Below are 18,163 nucleotides of genomic sequence, written 5' to 3' on the forward strand. Positions count from 1 at the left end.
TTAGATTGTGGTGGAATGGGCCAAAGGCGATAAGTAGAAATGTAAAGAGCGAAAATCATTCGTCGCCCGGAAGCCTCGTAAATCGGGTTGACCGTAGGGAGCGGTTGAGAACTTATTGATTTTAATTAAATTCTCTCCATGGTTTCCACCTTTCCAGTCAACATGCTGAGAAGCTCCCCCGGGGGTGGCGTCTTTCCTATAAGATTTTCAATTTCTTAATCGCCTTTATTTGAAAATTCGATGGCTCCTGGTACCAAGCGCAGGTCAGCGAATCTGTTCGGAAAGGATCGGAATCAGACGAAAGAAGTGAAATATCACAAATCAAGAGTAAGCCCTATGTATGCAATGCAATTTGGTACTAAATTAGTTAATTAATTAGCTTAGAAATCATGATTTTTGCATCGAACAGGTCGATAAATCCTTTGTCTAATATCGTACACTCATTTGCATACTTTTAGGCGGTTTGCGTCGTACAGCACAGTGCCACACAGAATTTAATCACATTCAAGTGATTTCACGTAAAACAATACACACACACACACACACTGAAGCGAAATTAGTTCATGCTGCTTAATCCACCTGTTGTTTTATCTACCCCGTGCCCTTTCCTTCATTAGTTTCGAACTAATAAACTAAGGGACATTGCATAAAGGCCACAGTATCACACGCCCGTGGAGATCGAAAGTGTTATTAAAAAGATTAAATCGATTGTTTGTCCTCGGGTGGTATGTTTTGGGGAGGGAAGTATAGCACAGGAGGGAATCGTATGGGATGAATCAATTGATGGAAAAGGACAGTGACCGCTGGTGTGTGATTGCCAAGACAACGCATGAATGAAGGGAACATCAGATAGTAAGGTTCGTCTAACAGTTCGTCTACACGTTGTGGATTTGAATCCTTTGGAGCGTTCAAAATAAACAATAAATAATATTCCAATTTTCTATTGTTACCAATAAAACAACTTTCCTTACGTTTTTGATTCAAAACATCATTACAGTTGAATTATAATACTTTTAGTAATCAGTCCTACAACGTGCAGAACGGCACAACCAAATAGAGATGTCGCCCTTGTTCGACCGACGTGGCCGAACAGCAAACCATCGCCGGGCTAGCGTCACAGCACGTTCCAATTTTCCCTCGGCTTAACGGTCGGTTACACCAGATCCATGCTGATTTTTATCTGCTTTCGTCTAAAACCGGTCCATCGGCGATCCCGGCTGGCGGTTGGGCTGGCGGTTTGGTAGGATTCTCTCCTCCGCACCGTGTCTCACCAAGGGAACGCAATCACTTTGTAATTAATTAATTAAGTTGGGAGTGTGTTCTTTTTTCCGTGGGACGGGTCGGTTTTGCTGTTAAGCCCCACTTTGACGACGGTTGCACTGGCAGGGGGTCGATCGACGACGATTACACTTTATCGTGTGCAGGCGGACATTTTTGTTCCATCCCTCCCGGGTGTGTTTGATTGAATTTGATTTCAGCAATGGGTAGCCATTTGATGCGCAATACCGTTTGTGTGCGCATGTGTGTGTGTGTGTGTGATTTTAGCGAAGAATAACATGCATGCATCTCACACCGCACCGTGCACAGACTGACGACTGCACACACCGAACAATGCGCGAAGGAACAGGTGTTGCTACGTAAAATATGTCTTGCTCACTACCCACGACAAATCCTATTACGCGCGCAGGCAGATGCGACACGGCGCGGTCTGCGAACAAACGGACGACAGCAGGGCTCCATCGGCAGCGTCAGTAGGGTCCCGCCTTTGCGGTACGAAGGTGTACAGAGAACGCGCTGCTAAGTGAAATGGCGGAACGTTTGCAGGAAAATGGCAAACGATGAATATCTCAGATTACAACTTCTTCACGCTCGAGAGCAATGATGTGACGCGTGTGCGGGGTAGGGACTAGCGTTATGGTGGGCCGTGTGTGCGGTTCGTCGAACCATCGGCGCTACGATTTATTCGCAACGACTATACCAAAACTTTCTCGCAGACCGATTTTTCAACCAAACGCATCGTGAGCGGGAGAGGAAGGAAAACGAACGCTCAAGTGGCGGGCATCATGCATCATTCTCACCATGAGGCTGGGTTTTTTGTGCTGCTGCAAGCCGTCCCTCGAGCCGTCCTTTGCGATCCTGCGAGGTGTTGTGTGGGTTGCTAGGATGTTTTTTCGTGTCTGCAGTTCCACCCGCAGCGGCAGGATGCGCTCCCAAAACTTGTGAAATGTGTGTGTGTGTGTGTGTGTGTGTTTGCGCCGTTCCATCATCTTAATCTTAATCTATTTATTGTGTAAGCGCAAGCACAATGTGACACGCAGTGACACGCACGCTGCGATATTTATAACCTCAAACAGTTGACGTGCGTTCTTGGTAGGGGGGGAGGGGAGTTGGCGAAAGTGATGGCCCCCCTGGACCGGGACAGGTTAGAATCGTTTGTACGGCGGTGAAGGTGATAAGATGCGCACAGGATGATGTGCGAGTGCGTTTGGGGTGGAGGGTGGAGCGTTCTTGATGGAGGCGTATTTATCATAATCCGCGTGGAGCTTCCAGTTTGCGGCGTTGGTGGATGCACACTTGCGGGAAATGGTGCCAGTGCCATGATGCTTGAAATGTGCAATGAATCAAGACGACTAGCAAGTTTGGGGCGAGTTTTTGTACGGCATATGAAGTGTTGCTGGTTGGTACATACTATTAAAATGAATCGTAAAGACCTGTTTTGTACCGATGATCGTGAATTTTGAGCAAACTTCTACACAGAATGTAACTTTTCTTGTGAGCGTTTGAAAAGTTTGGTATTCATAGCTTTCTTAAGGATATACAGTTGTTTCCACTAAATTTTGACATTAACTCACCTGTTAGTGTATTTAAGGCATCAATTTATGACAGTGCACTTCAAAATTTGTCTCTAAGGCTTACATTTTTCGCTGTAAGTCAATCGTTTTATTTATTTATAAAATTTAACTTAATGGCTTAAACTGTGTGTTCCCAAATTATTGAATTTAAGTTAAGTAGTTACTTATTGTATTGACAGAATTTAAAAAATATAACTATTTTATCCCAAGTTTATCCCAATTTTGAAGTCATAATAATGGTTGAGAAATAATTGAGAATTATTATGTTGTCTTAATATTTTTTCTGATTCGAAAATCGCTTGCGTATGAGCAGAAACCCATGCCAACAAAATTTTACTGTTGAAATATATTATAATAATTTTAAAAATATCAAAGGGCCTCAATAATAAGCATCTTTTTAGCTTGAAAATAAATTATTTTAAAAATATAGTTTTCATTGAAACGCCCCAAATTTGCACAAAAAGCTTTTTCTGTGCTGTGGCGTAATAAACATGACGGGGAACACGTTTGGGAAATTGCCATTTTTCTATTTGTCTTGTAAATTATGAATTGGTTTATCTACACATCAACATGGTTGACACATTTTGGATACACAAATCGACAATCTCATGCTTTAAAATGGATTCCATTGGCTTAAGATCAAGAGGACTTGCCTGATCACAAGTTCAGTCGATTTGTAGTGATGTAAGTGTGGGTAAGATAGTTTTAAACATCACATAGCTTTAGTATGCACTTATGCAGATTAACAAATTTTAAGACTCTCCACGTACAGGTAGTGTCCGCGATACGCGGATCCTGGTATATGCAAATTTACACAATCGTGAGTTTCTAAATTTAACAGTTCTTATTTAATAGTTAAATTTTATTGATTTGATACAATATCAGTAAATAGCAACATGATTAAAAAACAAAAGTTGTTTAGAATTTAAATAATAACCACCCACCTGCAAGCAAAAGGAAAAGAAAAATCAATATATAATGGCTGAAAACCGCTTCTTCACGATTTGCGCTAATAGCGTATCTCAGATACAGCCTGTATAGTTTGTTCGAAGTTCCCTTCATTCCATACTTAATATGTATTTAATAAGATCAGTTGATCTTCATGTCTCAGTCTCAAATAACGAGTCTTAAAACATGCTTAGGAATATGTTTACTAGATGGTTAAAACCTGGCATCTTATAAATCTTATAAGACAGTCTTATAATCGCCTTACTGACTATCCTGCTATGGGGGGGAATCAATTAGTCACTGAAAGCCAAAGCCCACAAGTGGGTACAGGCAGGCCTTGACCGACATCGGTTGTTGAGCCAAAGAAGAAGAAGAAGAAGCATCTTCAAATAACATGTAAAAAATATAAGGCTTAGTACACTCATATTAAAGCATTCGTTAGACATGTTTAAGTGTGAAAAGCTATAGGAAATGTTTCATGGGATGCCAATTTATGAAGTTTAAATGGCATTAAAAAAGTTGACCTGTATTTACAGCTGCAGATAATCGCTGAATAATTCATTATATTTTTTTTTCTCACAAAAAACAATCAATTTATATGGTTATTGTACTGTGTTTGTGATGACAAATCACAGTTGTCATAAATCTGCTCAAATACCTTGTAAATGTATCATGATTCCTACTAGAGTCAAAAAATTTGTTGACTTAGAGACAAAAATAGGCGCGTTAGAGCCTAAAATTGATGCGCACTGTCAAAAATCAATGCTTTTGAGCCTTGAGAGCTAAATGTAGTCTATAACGAAAGACTGTAGTTCCTATTTTTGTCACTCCCAAATAATTTTTTTAGTAATTTGGAAAAAAAGATGAAACTTATTTAAATATTGACAAATTTTGAGATTGGGAAACGTTGCATCTTTCGAAAAATATCATAAACTATTGAATATAATCAATATCTGGTAAAGACCCTTATATATCAATGATCTGGATCAATTCTGGAGGTATGAAACCTTTCCTGCTACGGGAAAATTAATAAATTCAGCTGAATTTGTCATGCGAAGAGCAAATTTATTATTTTCACGAGGCTAGTTCATTACAATCATTATTCGTACATTTACCCTAGACATGGTTGTTTCGTGATCGGGTGAATATCTTCCATAAGTAACACCAAATATCCATCAGATACATCACAGACCATCACGTCCTAATCATCAATGCTACGTCCAACTGTGACAAAGCCAGTGGAATGAAAAAAGCAAAAAATTGCATTTGGTTTCTATTTGTTTGTGCATCAGAACTGATGTAATGAGTTCTATTATTACAATGAAACCATTATTAGTCTGTTTGTAGTTGACCTATTTTCAAGATGATTGTGACGTAAGAACGACATCAGGGAGCTCTTAAAATATGCCCTAGTCATCGAACGAATAATGTGATTTGTTGTAAGTTTATTTGGAATGTTATGCCACAGTCGACACAGTGTCATTCAGAGCTCTATGACGCTTCACTTTTTACAATTCCGTCCACCATATTTACACTGCCAACAAAGTCTACATAGTCACGTACCAGATCAGTGCCAAGCGTTATCAATCGATCGGAGCCGGATTTTGTCAACAATCGATCACGACATACTCACAGAAACAGACACAAACAACAGACACACATAAGAGATCATTCATGAGTGCCATCAGCCCCTGTTCGCATGAAGCCGAGCGAGATTCTAAAATAAAAAAGAGTACAACATTGTGCTGCCGCGATAAGGAAAATCCCGAATGCATCGGAAATGAATTCAAAACAATCATCCGGTGGAACGCGCGAATGAATGGTTTTTTTCCCAACCACGTGTCACGCGGGAAAGAATGCAAAGAAAACACACCACAAAACGACCACAAACCCTTGCTTTCACATTTTTTTCAGAGCGTGGGTGAGGCCCCTTTAAGCGGAAACAGGATGTCTGTCACAGCGCGGAACTTGTGTTTTCGCACTCTCACCCCTCGGTCCTACAGGGAAAGATCGGCGACCAAACCCTCATGGCCCCTTGGGGTGTCATCTTCTTCGTACAGCAACGATTATCACACCACCACCACCACCAACAGCCGGGACGGTCTTCGCGCCGGCTGTGAACGACGAACCCGAACAGCGACGGAGACGATCGTCTCATCAGTTCTCACGTTGGCGCTTTCCACTCAGGGTGTGCGCGCGCGCACATATACTCTCGCTTGCTGTTCCTGTGTTCTGTGTGTTCAAAGGGTCGCGAATACTTACGTACATTCTTTCGCCGATCACGCTTCACGCCAACGTAAGATCGATTGTTCCCATCGTAGGCGTAGGCTGAGTGTTTGTTCGAGTAGCGAAGAGATCTTTCACTTTCATCGAGCTAGGTTGCAAACGATTAAGAAGAGTTTCTGGTGAGCAAGGGTGGGCGATGCACCCGGTTGGGATTTCTACGGCAACGTGGTGGTCCACACGGTGCGGTTGGGAAGTGTGAACAGAAACCAGATTATTGTAATTCACACCTGCAAACTTCCACAAGGCGCATATCAACCGGCTTCTTTACTGTCGTGCATTAGTAGGGGGGAAACCCCTGCAATATCATTACTTCAACACCAGCAAGAAAAAAACCCTACTATCCGTGTGTGTGTGTGTGTTTGTGTATCTGTGCTTACGTACGTGTGTTTACTAAATGCTGTCGCGTGTAGGAGCAAATTAAAAACGTCTCAATCACTGTGCACCCGCTGGTGTAGTAAAGAAAAATGTTGTGTTTGCTACACTAAATGTTTCATTGCGCTACCCCCGCATTGGCATTGATCTTGTTCTTAATGTGTCTATGTATATGTGTGTGTGTGTTTGTGTTTGTTTGTATGTATGTGTGTTTAACTGTATGTGTGCTCAATGTTTATGCTCGCTCGCAACGTGTTGTAGTCCAAGTAGCCCTGTTCCCTTGGTAACGTTCGTTAACCTTGATAATAGAAGATCGTTTAAAAAATAACGATCGTGTGATTGTTTCATCGAAACAGCTCTCGATCAATGTCACTTTAGTGTGTGTGTGTAAATTGTGGTATAAATGTAGCTATGCTTTCACCACTTTTCCTGTACCAAGCAAACTACATATGTGGCTTATGTGTTGCTCTGTAGTTTTGAATCGATATATGTTGTAAAAAACAAACCGTACCGTCCTGTCCCTGTCAGTAGTTGCGTCCAGTCCCGCCCATAAACCCACACTGCTTGGACATCATTCGGACATTAACATTTATCTGAAAGTGGTAAGTGAAGGAATTTTCCTGCCTAATTTTAACATACCTTCGTTTCGTTTCATTGATTTTCACGGAACTCTACCTATTTTTCTCTCTATGCTGTATTTGTCATTGTCGTCTGTTACGATCTCTGTTGTCTGTGACGTTTTCTTTTTGTGTGTGCGCCTGGTGTGTCTGTAGCATCCGTATTATGATCATTAGGAAGGTGCATTCCTGGTGGTGTATCTAAATACTTGGTGTGTTCTATCCGTTCTTCCCATTTGCTTGCACGCGGATCGCTGCTATCACGTTCGCTCTGCTCTCGATTTATCCGTGCGTTCGTGCGTGACACTCGCCGTGCGCGTTGTTTCGTCTTGTTTCCTTAGAATTTCAGCTCAATTTGCAATTATTTTTAAATCATGCGGACCTGCTGCCTGCCTGCCCGTCCTGCCATCATCTCGCAACTCATATATACACCGCTGATTGTTGTGGTCTGCCTGCTGTCTAGCGCTTGCCCGCTGTGTGTTGTGTGTGTTTGCTCTCTTGTATGTATTCCTGTATGTATGTACGTGTACGTTTGCTCTATTTGTCGCACTGTTTTGCTGATGGTACAGAATCTAGGAAGCGCATACGCGCCGACCAAACGTCCAAACATAGAATTCCTATTCGTCCCTCCGGGCTCTCACCCCCCTAAAATGGTGCATTTAATTTTCGTGCATTTTCTAGATTTTATGATGCGACGAAACGAACCCTACGGAACCGACGAACAGGCACAAACACGTGCCATGCGTTCATCATGCACGCGGCGCCCCATTATGCCTTCGAACTAGATGCCGCACTTCTCGAACAGTCTTTATTTTTTCTTTTTATTTCTCGTAAAAACTCATCGCTTCTTTTCAACAAAACCCCACACACATACACACACGTTCCAACCCCGACGAACCCTGCACCAAGAGTGTCTTATCTTATCTGGTGCTCGCGAGGCCGCAGTAAAGCCGATGAGTAAACACAAACACACACCACACGTACACCACGGTGTTAGGGTGCGCTGTTTTGTAGCGCTGCTTGAGAGCCCGCGCAAAAGGTACAATTATCAGCATTATCAGGCCGGCGACGTCGACCAGCTCGGCTCGGGATCGTGTGCACGGGGCAGCGCATTTCAAAACAGCAACGGTTTTCAAACCCCGGGCCGCGAGAGCTCGCGTCCGCATCGGGGTGGACGACATAGCCTCCTATTGACACAGCCGGTATTTGAGCAGCGCCGACACCGACGCACCGAACCGCTGACGAAACGAAATGTGACACCAAACCAAACCGGGCCGAATGTGGTGCAGCAGCGAGGATAGATGGCGATGGTGGTGGCGGTGGTCGTGGTGCTGGTGTTCCCGGACAACAAACAGCCTAAAAATCGGCCAGCATAATGTATTTCGGCGTGGAATCGATGATAGTTGCAGTTTTGTGGGGCTGATGTGGGTTGTGCACCGTTGGCACAAAATTTGCAATAAGCGAAGTAGATGTTCGATTGGGTTTGTGTGGTTGAAGATACGTTCGAAGGTGTAGATTAAGATCAGTGTTGAAAATGAGGAAGCAAATGGCAGTTGCTAGGTACAAATTATGTTAGTACATCCACAAAACATCGACACAAACAAGGAAGAAGTTTTCAAAAAGACAACCAAAATATTCAAAAATATTCACAATCAAATAGATACTTTCCTAATCGTGTAACTATTTATGAATCCAGTTCTATGTTGAACTTTTACAGGGTTTTTTATAGTGTTTGTTGTTGCTTTCAGAAACTGTATGATTTTGTCTTGCGATCCAAGTCTCTTTCGAATGTAAACATTGGTATTCCCGCGTGCAATCTGTTATTCCATATCCATCTAACATTTCAATTCCATCATAATACAAGTTTTTGCAAGTCACTTTCTAATGTGCACTTAATCAGCTTTCATCAGCTGTCAAATGGTGTATTTGCATCAAAATTAACTTTCAGTGGCAACACATGATTTTCAACACATAACAAAAAACTGTCAAGACTCAATCCACCTTGTGTCATGTTGAAAATAATGCTGAAGAAATAAAAAAAATATTATGGAAATTTATTATAGAAATTAAATATAAGATTGATGTGGATTAACATGTTGCACGCGATGAATAACAATGTTTACATACGAAAGTGACTTGAAAACCCTGTAATTTTTAATTTCTACAGCACGATTTTCAACACTTCAACGGACTGCTGTCATCGTTTTTTCACCGAGGTTTGAAGCCGGATCACATCGCCCGTTAACAGTTTAGGTGTTGAAATTCATGCTGATGAAATTAAAAATTATTATAAAAACTATGAAAATCACGAAAACCAGAGTAAAGAGGAATAACTTCTTGCACGAGATGAAAAACAACATTTGCATTCGAAAGTTACTTGAAGAACCCTGTAATTAAATTGAGGGATTGTTTCAAAAATATACAAGCAACTACCAATGAATCGGGAGATAAAATATCGAAAAACAACCAAAAAACTATAAGTAGCTCTGCAACGCAATTTGTTTGATTGTTTTGCAGTTTATTTAACGGTGGAAAATAATGGTCATTGGGGAATGATAAGGAAAAGCATTTAACTAATTATTTCAGTATGGTTTACTTAATAGTTGGGTAATTGAATATCCTTTCTTTTGGCGTACGATAAGTCATATTCTGATAAATATTCAATCAAATATACCAAACAATCCAAAATTTCACATTCACGTTCACGCTAAGTCTAAAGCGACATTAACGTACTATAGTAGGAAAAAACCAAGCAAAACCACATTTCTCAATACCATACTTTTTCCGGATAGACGGCCTTGCCGCACTGCTTAAATGGTTTTAAATTACTCGTAGAAATGTTTTATGTATAGTGTTATACACAAGATTTTTTTTACATATTTAATTATGTACAACAAAATCATCCCATACAAAGCAAGTGTGATTTTAGTGCATTACTTCCATCTCATGGAATTGACATATTGTAGTTTTATGTACATTTTAGTGTCAGAAAAAAACTATAATCGTATTCAAAATAAATTAAAAATTCTAAAAACTGTCAAATGAAATAAACAAATCCATTCACAGTTGCAGAACATGAAATAATAAACATTATAACACGGTGATAACTAGACAAATCTACGTTTTATGCCAATCCGAAACATAATCCTTTTTTGAGTTTTACTGTTCATGTGTGGTCGCCCAACACTATTCGTCACATTTCTCGTTCACAGTTCGCGTTTGCCGCTCGGTTGAAGTGTTCCCGCGTGCGACGGGAATGTTCATTTCGTAATGTTCGTTCTAGCCCGTGGTGCCACGTTTTCCCATTCGTCATAAATCGTCATCAAGAACAAACCCATAAACCTATTCTCAATCCTATCGGTCTAGCGTGCTGCCGACGAGTGGTTGAGTGTGTGTGTGTGTTTTTCAGCTCAATGATCGTAAAACATCTTTCCACACATTACATCACCACATTTCGGTATGTTAGTTTGATGAGTGAGTGGGTCTGTTTCTTTTTTGCAATGAAAGCATCGACAAAAAAAACTCCCTTTTCGGACCTTCGATGGCGCGTGTTGCTGTGCCGTGCAGTGGGTAGCGCTAATTAAAACACCTGCCAGGAACGATCAACCGCACTCTGTGTCACGTACGAACGCCTGCACTTGCGTTTGCGAAAACAGCTGGAAATGATCCGCAGTTGGGAATGCGCCGACGGGGGGAGTATGTGTTGGCCTTGGTTGTAAGTGGTTTCAGGAGTTGTTTACATAATATGAGCACAGGCAAGAGAGTGTATCATACAAGCAATCAATTACCAGTTGTCTTTTTAAATATTTTTTCACATTTTCATTTGATATGAATGAAAAATTAAGTTTAAAAAAAAATTTATTCAAAGCACCTTTATGCATGCAATACGCACATCATAACATGATTATTAAGCAAAATGCAGGCATAATGAGTAACTTTCCTCAGTAAAATGTCGACTGCGAATACATTTAAGATAAATTGCACAAAATGCAATGTTTATCAAAAAGTCATCTTGTTGAAGAACTAAAAAAACAAAAAGCTCTTCAAAGCAAGTTTCACCCTAAGTACAATCAATGCGTTCCGAGTCTGAGAAGTCGTTCTTCAAGACGAACCTCAACAAAGCACGGAACTCCTTTTCCGAAACAAGCGTGCACTGCGCTCGCACTGCAGCTGATCTTTAGGGTCGTTTGCATCCGTTGGAACACCCCAGCCAAGACGCCAAGCATCTGCAGTTGATGAAGTGGCACTTGCCGGTCCACCTCCTGCCGGTGGGTGGGGGTAGTGCATCCCCGTGCGCCCGAAGCGAACCAGACGACACCGAGACAAATTGTTTTGCTGCAATTCAATTATCGGCTCGTTGGACAAGAAAAATGAAGACACAAACCCCGGACCGGCACGGCGAGCCCCGGCCAGGCGCTTTGTCCGTAATTTTGTGCCCAATTGTGTGTGGGTACTACTTGGAGTACGTTTGTGTGTGTGTGTGAGAGAGCAAACAGAAGGAAATATGGCAGCTCGTTCGAGTTTTCATGCCTGCTGCAGTTGAAGTCGCTGAGATGAGGAATTAAATTTACATAGAATTTCCCTTCAGTTTGCTCACTTCACTGTCTCTCGTTCTCTCTCCCTCTCTCTTTATCTCTCTCTTTCCCTCTCTCTCTCTCTCTCACTTTCTCTCTCTCTATCTCTCACTCTCTCTCTCTCTCTCTCTCTCTCTCTCTCTTGTTATGTGGTTGTGGGTTGGCGAGAGCACGCGTTTAGAGTTCTTACACACGTTTGTTGCATCTGCTGCATCGAGTTTTGAATTCAATTTAGTAAATTCAATTTGTGGGCTGCTACCGTCGACCAGGTCCATCCATCGTTCCATCTCCACCCGGAAGCAATCACTTGTTGGAATGGGTTGGTTTTCCGTCTCACCGCATCCGAGGGGACTTTGGCTTGCTTTTGGGGCTCAATTCTAGCTAACTAACTAACCTCAAAATGGGGCGCAACAACGGCGACCGCGCTGAGTGATTGGTTCGATTGACGATCGACGAGAGTCGTATGTGTGTGGATCGGGTTAGCGGGTGACAGCTGCGAATTGCTCATAAATAAGCGCTTTGAGACATTGCCAGACCATTTGCCGTTCGCGTTCGTTCAGTCCAATCGTCCCATTTTGCTATAAATCGATGCAATTGGGATGCGAATCCTGGCTGCGGGAAGAGAGTGAGAGAGAGCAGAACTCTCGATGAAAATTTATCGCAACAGGTGCCCTGCTAGTCGCCGCACACGGTGGCCAACGCGGAACTGTGTCACTGTTGGTGAGGGAAAGCGGCTGACGGAACGAATTATCGTTTCGCGTGGCCGTAAGGTGCTAAGGATTTACCGATGGCACGCACACAGCAAAAAAAAAAGCCCTTACTGTGGTGAGTGCTTTATGAATCGGTGCCGAATACGGTACGCCACGGTTTTTTTTCCAGGTGGCCGAGCAGGAATGCGACTAGAAATGCTTGTTTATGGAATGTTCGTTGGTAAGAGCCGTACCATCGATAACCTTGGCGACGGGGTAAGACGATGATTTACACCGTGAAACGTGCTGGTTGAAGCAAATTTTCTAAGAATCGGACAAAAAATAGACGAAGGCATACTCCACTGAGGCAGGGCTGTAAATGCCCATTACCAGCTGCTTTACATTAACGCGTGCAAAGAGAGCCAATTACGGTGCCCGACAAGCCGTGTAGCCTGCCGAAAACATGTCATGCCACCGCTATCGTCTGATTTGTATGGTGTAAAAATAGAACCATCCCATTACCATACAACGATGTTCGCCGCTCTTGCCCATCCCTGAGACCATCGTCGCATTCAAAGTCGATTGAATTTAATTTGTTTTCTCCTTGCAGCAGTGACAATATTCGAAATCGTCGCTCTAATGCACTTTCCCTATCATATGCTGCTTTTATTTACCTCCGCTTTCGGCTGTTGCACGTTGCAATTGTATTGTTGGCCGTTGTTGTTGTGGTGTGCGATTGTATTTAAATATTGTAAGTTTAAATCGACATTGACTGGGCTATTTCTGGTCAGCGAATGTGACAGACTTAACGACAAATCCCGATAAGTGCCCCACCTACATTCTATTGCTTTTGGGCAGGGCTTTGACACCCAGTATACTTTAGGAGCATTCAAGTGAATAGGATAGTTGATTTCTAACCTTCCAAAGGTTACAAAAATTAACAGAACATATAAATTAAAAAGTAATATTGTATCGTTGGCGTAGCAAATGCATTTTTTGGGGTTTTATTAACTCATTTAGTGTTTTTTTTTATATGGAGTTTGACAGTTGACTGATGAACTTATGTCAACACATTGTGACATATGGTGAAAATTCAATATGACGGGAAAATATGTAATAATGGAACAAACATACATTTAAGCCTTTGTTCCAATGGCTGATTATTTTATTTTTTTAACTAACTAAACATTATGTTTCCACTGTTCGATACGAGTTGCTTGACTACCCCTGATAGTGCCAAAAGAAAGGCACTTCTGAGTATATTTGCATCCCGTCTGTGACACTGACTTCGTCTCGATTCTCAAGCGCAATGTCCTCCCATCGCTGCTGTCTACTTTCATTCGACAAAAAAGCTTGTACAACAAATTGTACATACACACGAGCATGCGAGCGCGCGCGCTCGTATCCTAGTCACGGCACCAGACAGAAAAAAACCTCGCAGTCCGTCGATCGATGACAATTTAGTCAAATTGTTGCAAACCTACCGATCCCTCCGCTACACCCTTGCACAAGTTTCGTATTGGTGGCATCTGCCGGGGGGGGAATGCGGGGAAAGTTCACACCAAAACCATTCGACGCATCCGATCCGTAAGCGGGCGAGAATTCGAACCTTTTGCTTCGAAATTGAACACCATCGTGCGGGGCTCCCGCTTCCCTGCAGCTGGGGTGGGAGCTGACAAACGTTTAGCGAACGATCTGTTGCCGCCGATAAAGTTAATTATAAACTTGGCCAATCGATACACGATGGAAAAGGGGGGGGGGGGGGTTTCTTTGGTTTGTTAGGGAAAGTAAAAACGAAATACACTGTTTGAAAGGCAAGAGGAACGGTTGGGCAGAAGAAGAAACGATGCAATAGAAGCGGCGTGCCAAAAACGTGTTCTTATCGAACTGCGTTAGAGTTGCAGACAGAGAGAGATAGAGAGAGAGAAGCAAAACCTCTAGGAAGAAAAATGAAAAACGTATACCGACGAACTTAAAATTACATGTCGTTTAGTTGGCAAATGGAAAGCAAAGAAGCATAACAGAAGTCAACACAACTAAAAAGGCATTGGAGATGCAAAAGGAAGGATAAAAATAAGGCTTCACCAGTAAATAATGGAACAAAAACTGGACAGCTGAGCTCAACCAATTGATGAGGTTCTTTCGAGGAACCGTTCATTTCATTGCATATTTTAATGCGATTCGTTGCGAGCACAAGCCGAACTAGCCGAACTTCTAAACGGTGGCTGTGTGATGTGGTGTTTAATTTGAAAAATCGCTCACTACAGTTTGTAGCTCACCATCGCAAATTGGTGGACAATTTGTCAACGGGAAAGCGCACACAAGGAAGCGCACGCTGCAAACACCAAAACGGACACTTGGAAAAGAATGTACACTATTTTGTTCATTTGTTTCGGCGGAACAGCGGCGCAGTATCATGGGCAGAGGAAAGAAATAGGATCCACAGTCGCTCGCTATTGTTTAGCATGATTTTTCACATTTTTCTCCCGCCATGACCGTTTGCTCGGTAGGATTGATTTGGTTCGCGTACCGGTCGCTCCGTACTGTTGAGAGCAAAGCGTTCGCGTAATAAAAGACGCGTACCATGTCTTTTCTACTGTGAGGATAGCTTTCTTCAAGTGCCCGGCTAGAAAATGACGGGTAAGAAAAGAATGCAGCCAACCAAACGGACGGTCACACTAATAAAGCGGCGAAAGAAGCACCCCCCCCCCCCCCCCTGATCCTGGCTAGTTGGGAAGGGGAACGCGTGTACGGTTGATTGTTTACAATTTTACTTCCAACGGCAAGTCGCGTCTTCAAGCGCACTTTCATCTTTGTCTTCCGCACTTCCGGTTCCGCTTTCAGCTCGGTCGCACTCTAGTTTGGAATGTCCTGCCCCGCGGGCGTTAACACTCGGTAGCAACCATCGGGCCAGGGGGTTTGTTATGGGAAAGGGGATGAACGTTCCGACAAGCAATCAGTTTTCCACTACAGTTTTCCAGCAAGGGAATACCCAAGGGACAAGCTTATGTACAGTGCTTAACGAGGGGTTTATAAGAGTAAGATAAGCTTCTTTTGTTTTGAAAATTGCATAGTTTTAGGCGCTATTCTTTTGATTTGATCATGTAAGCTATTTAAGGCGCCTAAATATATGCAACCTACAAACAAAATCAATGTAACACTAAGATGCTTACTTTTTCTTGCTAAAACAGTCATCTGGGTCTTTCTGGCACTATTTGCTACTATTCCACTGTGGACCAAAAATCCAAACCAAGCCTCGAATCCCCCGTTCAAAGGCAACCCGTCAACGCCTCAGGCCCATTGGTACAAGCATGTTTTCGCCTGGTAACCAACCCAATCCCGAACACCTTTTTATAACCGTCGAAAGCCACCGTCCAATGAATGAGTGAATCAATGGCGAGCCGGCAAATGCTTAATGCACCCACCGGCCCTAAGCCCTTACCCATCGTCCCTGGTTTGCCTTTTAGTCCGCGTGTCTTGTCGAACGCTTTCTTCCGAAAGCTAAAAATTACCTTCCAACCTAGTGGAGAGCCAAGAAGGGAGGAGGAGGAGGGAGGTGGAGAGAAGTGGGAAGCACTTTACCGCCTGCGGCGACCGTAATGCTCCGGCCAGGATTAATGAAGCTTAGTTTATGATTAATTTCGAGAAATATTGTACTTACGGTACGGTTCACTGCCAGCAGTTTTGCTCGCTCGCTCCGTTTCGTTTGTCTGTTTTCGGTGCTTGCTATTTTGATGGAGCGTGGGGGTTGGCCACGATGCTCAGCTGGCCAGAAGGATGTTGCAATTCATTTCCTTTCTGCGAGGCCGTCGTCATAGCCGTCGTACGCCGTGCGACTACACCGTAGCTAGCGCGAGATGAGAACAGTAAAGGATGAGTACTTTCGGCCCCCGGGGCGGCAAAGCGAGGGCGGCAAAATAGTGCCGCCACTTTGTTGTAACACTTTCATTGTTGTGTTTACCCTTTTTTGTGTCTTTGCCGCGTGAGGAAGGGGTGACGTAGGCAGGGCTAAATAAAAAGGCAACGAGTTTGTTGCTAGTGAAGTGCTATTTATGTTGAACAAATCTGCTTTAGCTGCTGTTGCTGCTGCTTAAATAGAGGCGGATTTGTTTGAATATTAATTTACCTTTCGGAAAAGGTGGCTTTATTCAGTGCGTACAATCGTTGGAGGGTGATTTCCTGATTGTGTACTGCAAACAATAGAGTTGTTTTAAGAATATACAACCATTTACTTCTGACGTTTGAACAATATTTTCGAATAAATTCGTTAAATACAGTAAGTTACCCTATTTAGTAACATTTTGTAATGCAGGTAGTATACATTTAGGCGTGTTTTTCTTCAATTTCAGCTACAAATGTTAAAAAATCATGAACATTTGTTTCTTTTTAAAGCGTCTTTTAACATTATTTAAACTTTATACCTCAAATCTAACGAATTTAAAAACATGTTTGTATCAATCGAAAGAATAATTTCAGGTTTTAACAATACAGATCAAAATCCGAACAGATTCCTGAAATCAATCGAATAACGAAGATGAATCGATGAATACCAAAGGAAAGCTGCACGCAGCACATGCTTGCCGGCGAAAAATAAAGTAACCTAGGGTGTGTTTTATAAACCATTTCCATGGTTTAGCATCTAGCTCCCAGCAAGGAGGACTCGTGGCACACAGACGCTCTCAGCAACGTCTATCAGCTTCTCCCATCAACCCACCACAACCATTGTAGCGCGTCTCGATTCCGATCCTTCGAACTGTCACACAAATATTTATTGTTATCAGACGACCGAAGAGCGACGACGACGACAAAGATGACACATTTCCTTGGGAAACATGTGCTATCGTGGAGTGAGATTTCTTTGCACGGGGAAGCTTTCCTGCGGTAGAAGAAACCCTTACCACACGAACCACACCAGAAGACACACAAAACATAACACGCCGAAGCGATTGACAAACCATACGGTGAAACAGTTTTCCCACCTGCGTTATGAATCACAATCGCACAGTGACTGCCGTCTCCGCAGCATTACACATCCGGTTCGGTGGTGGAAAAAAGGGAACCGCTACCACGATTTGCAGGTGGTACCAAGCGTTGTTAGTTCTGTATCGTCTTTCGCCGATTTGATCGCTCCACCTTCGATCGCTTCCACCGTGTGCATGTGTCAACAGATGGAAAATCATTCCAGGCCCCCCCCCCCACTGAGGGCGTCTCCTCCTCTTCATCCACGAAACTGTGCCCGGTGGCTGGTGGCTCGTTATTTTACCACTTTTGATGTCAAACTAGCGAAACACTTACAAACGTCAACCACTCTCAGACTGCTCCGGACGTGGTACGGTTGGCGGTTTGTCACACACGGACAGGCCGCACAATCTCCACACAAACGGAACTGCTAGTTCTTCCGTGGATGTAGCGAACAATGGTGAAGGAACTTTCAACTACAAGCTTCCTGTTTCGTGTTTTTCTCTTCTTTCTGTTGCGTATTTCTTATGTCAACCTAGCCAGTCCCCGTATCCTGTAGGACTTTCGTCCTGTGTTTGACAAGTAACGAAAATTTTATTGATTCAATTCCACCAGCAGGTGGCCACTTCCGGGTAACGAGTGTGTGTGTGTGCGTGTGTCTGTCGGATGTGTAGATTATTGTTCCGTGTGGATGGTGAAGGGATGTTATTCCGGGAGTCTCTACCGTGCGCATCATCGACTTCTTCGGAGGAATTGCAGGTGTGTGTTGGGGCGATGTTACTTTTTTGCATTTCAGCTCAGCATGAGTGGAACATGGCACTATTAACGGTAGTTTTCCAGCTAGTTAGGGACTCCCAGACACGCAT

At 42.9% G+C, this 18,163-nt stretch overlaps 1 protein-coding gene across 9 annotated transcripts in view; it reads left to right on the plus strand.

The window, feature by feature from the left end:
* The first annotated feature begins 4,632 nt into the window (after window positions 1–4,632).
* LOC1271433 (CUGBP Elav-like family member 2) overlaps window positions 4,633–18,163 on the plus strand; it is a 291,660-nt gene continuing 278,129 nt past the window's right edge. For 3 of the 9 annotated variants that reach the window (XM_061659148.1, XM_061659157.1, XM_061659159.1), the window contains exon 1: window positions 5,930–6,096. The gene's annotated coding sequence lies outside the window, so the exon portion shown is untranslated. Of the gene's footprint in view, window positions 7,061–18,163 lie in introns of all 9 variants that reach the window. The other 6 variants (XM_061659153.1, XM_061659149.1, XM_061659156.1 and 3 more) reach the window with 5 other exon arrangements.

This window comes from Anopheles gambiae, chromosome 3, assembly GCF_943734735.2.
Source record: "Anopheles gambiae chromosome 3, idAnoGambNW_F1_1, whole genome shotgun sequence".
Lineage (NCBI taxonomy): Eukaryota > Metazoa > Arthropoda > Insecta > Diptera > Culicidae > Anopheles > Anopheles gambiae.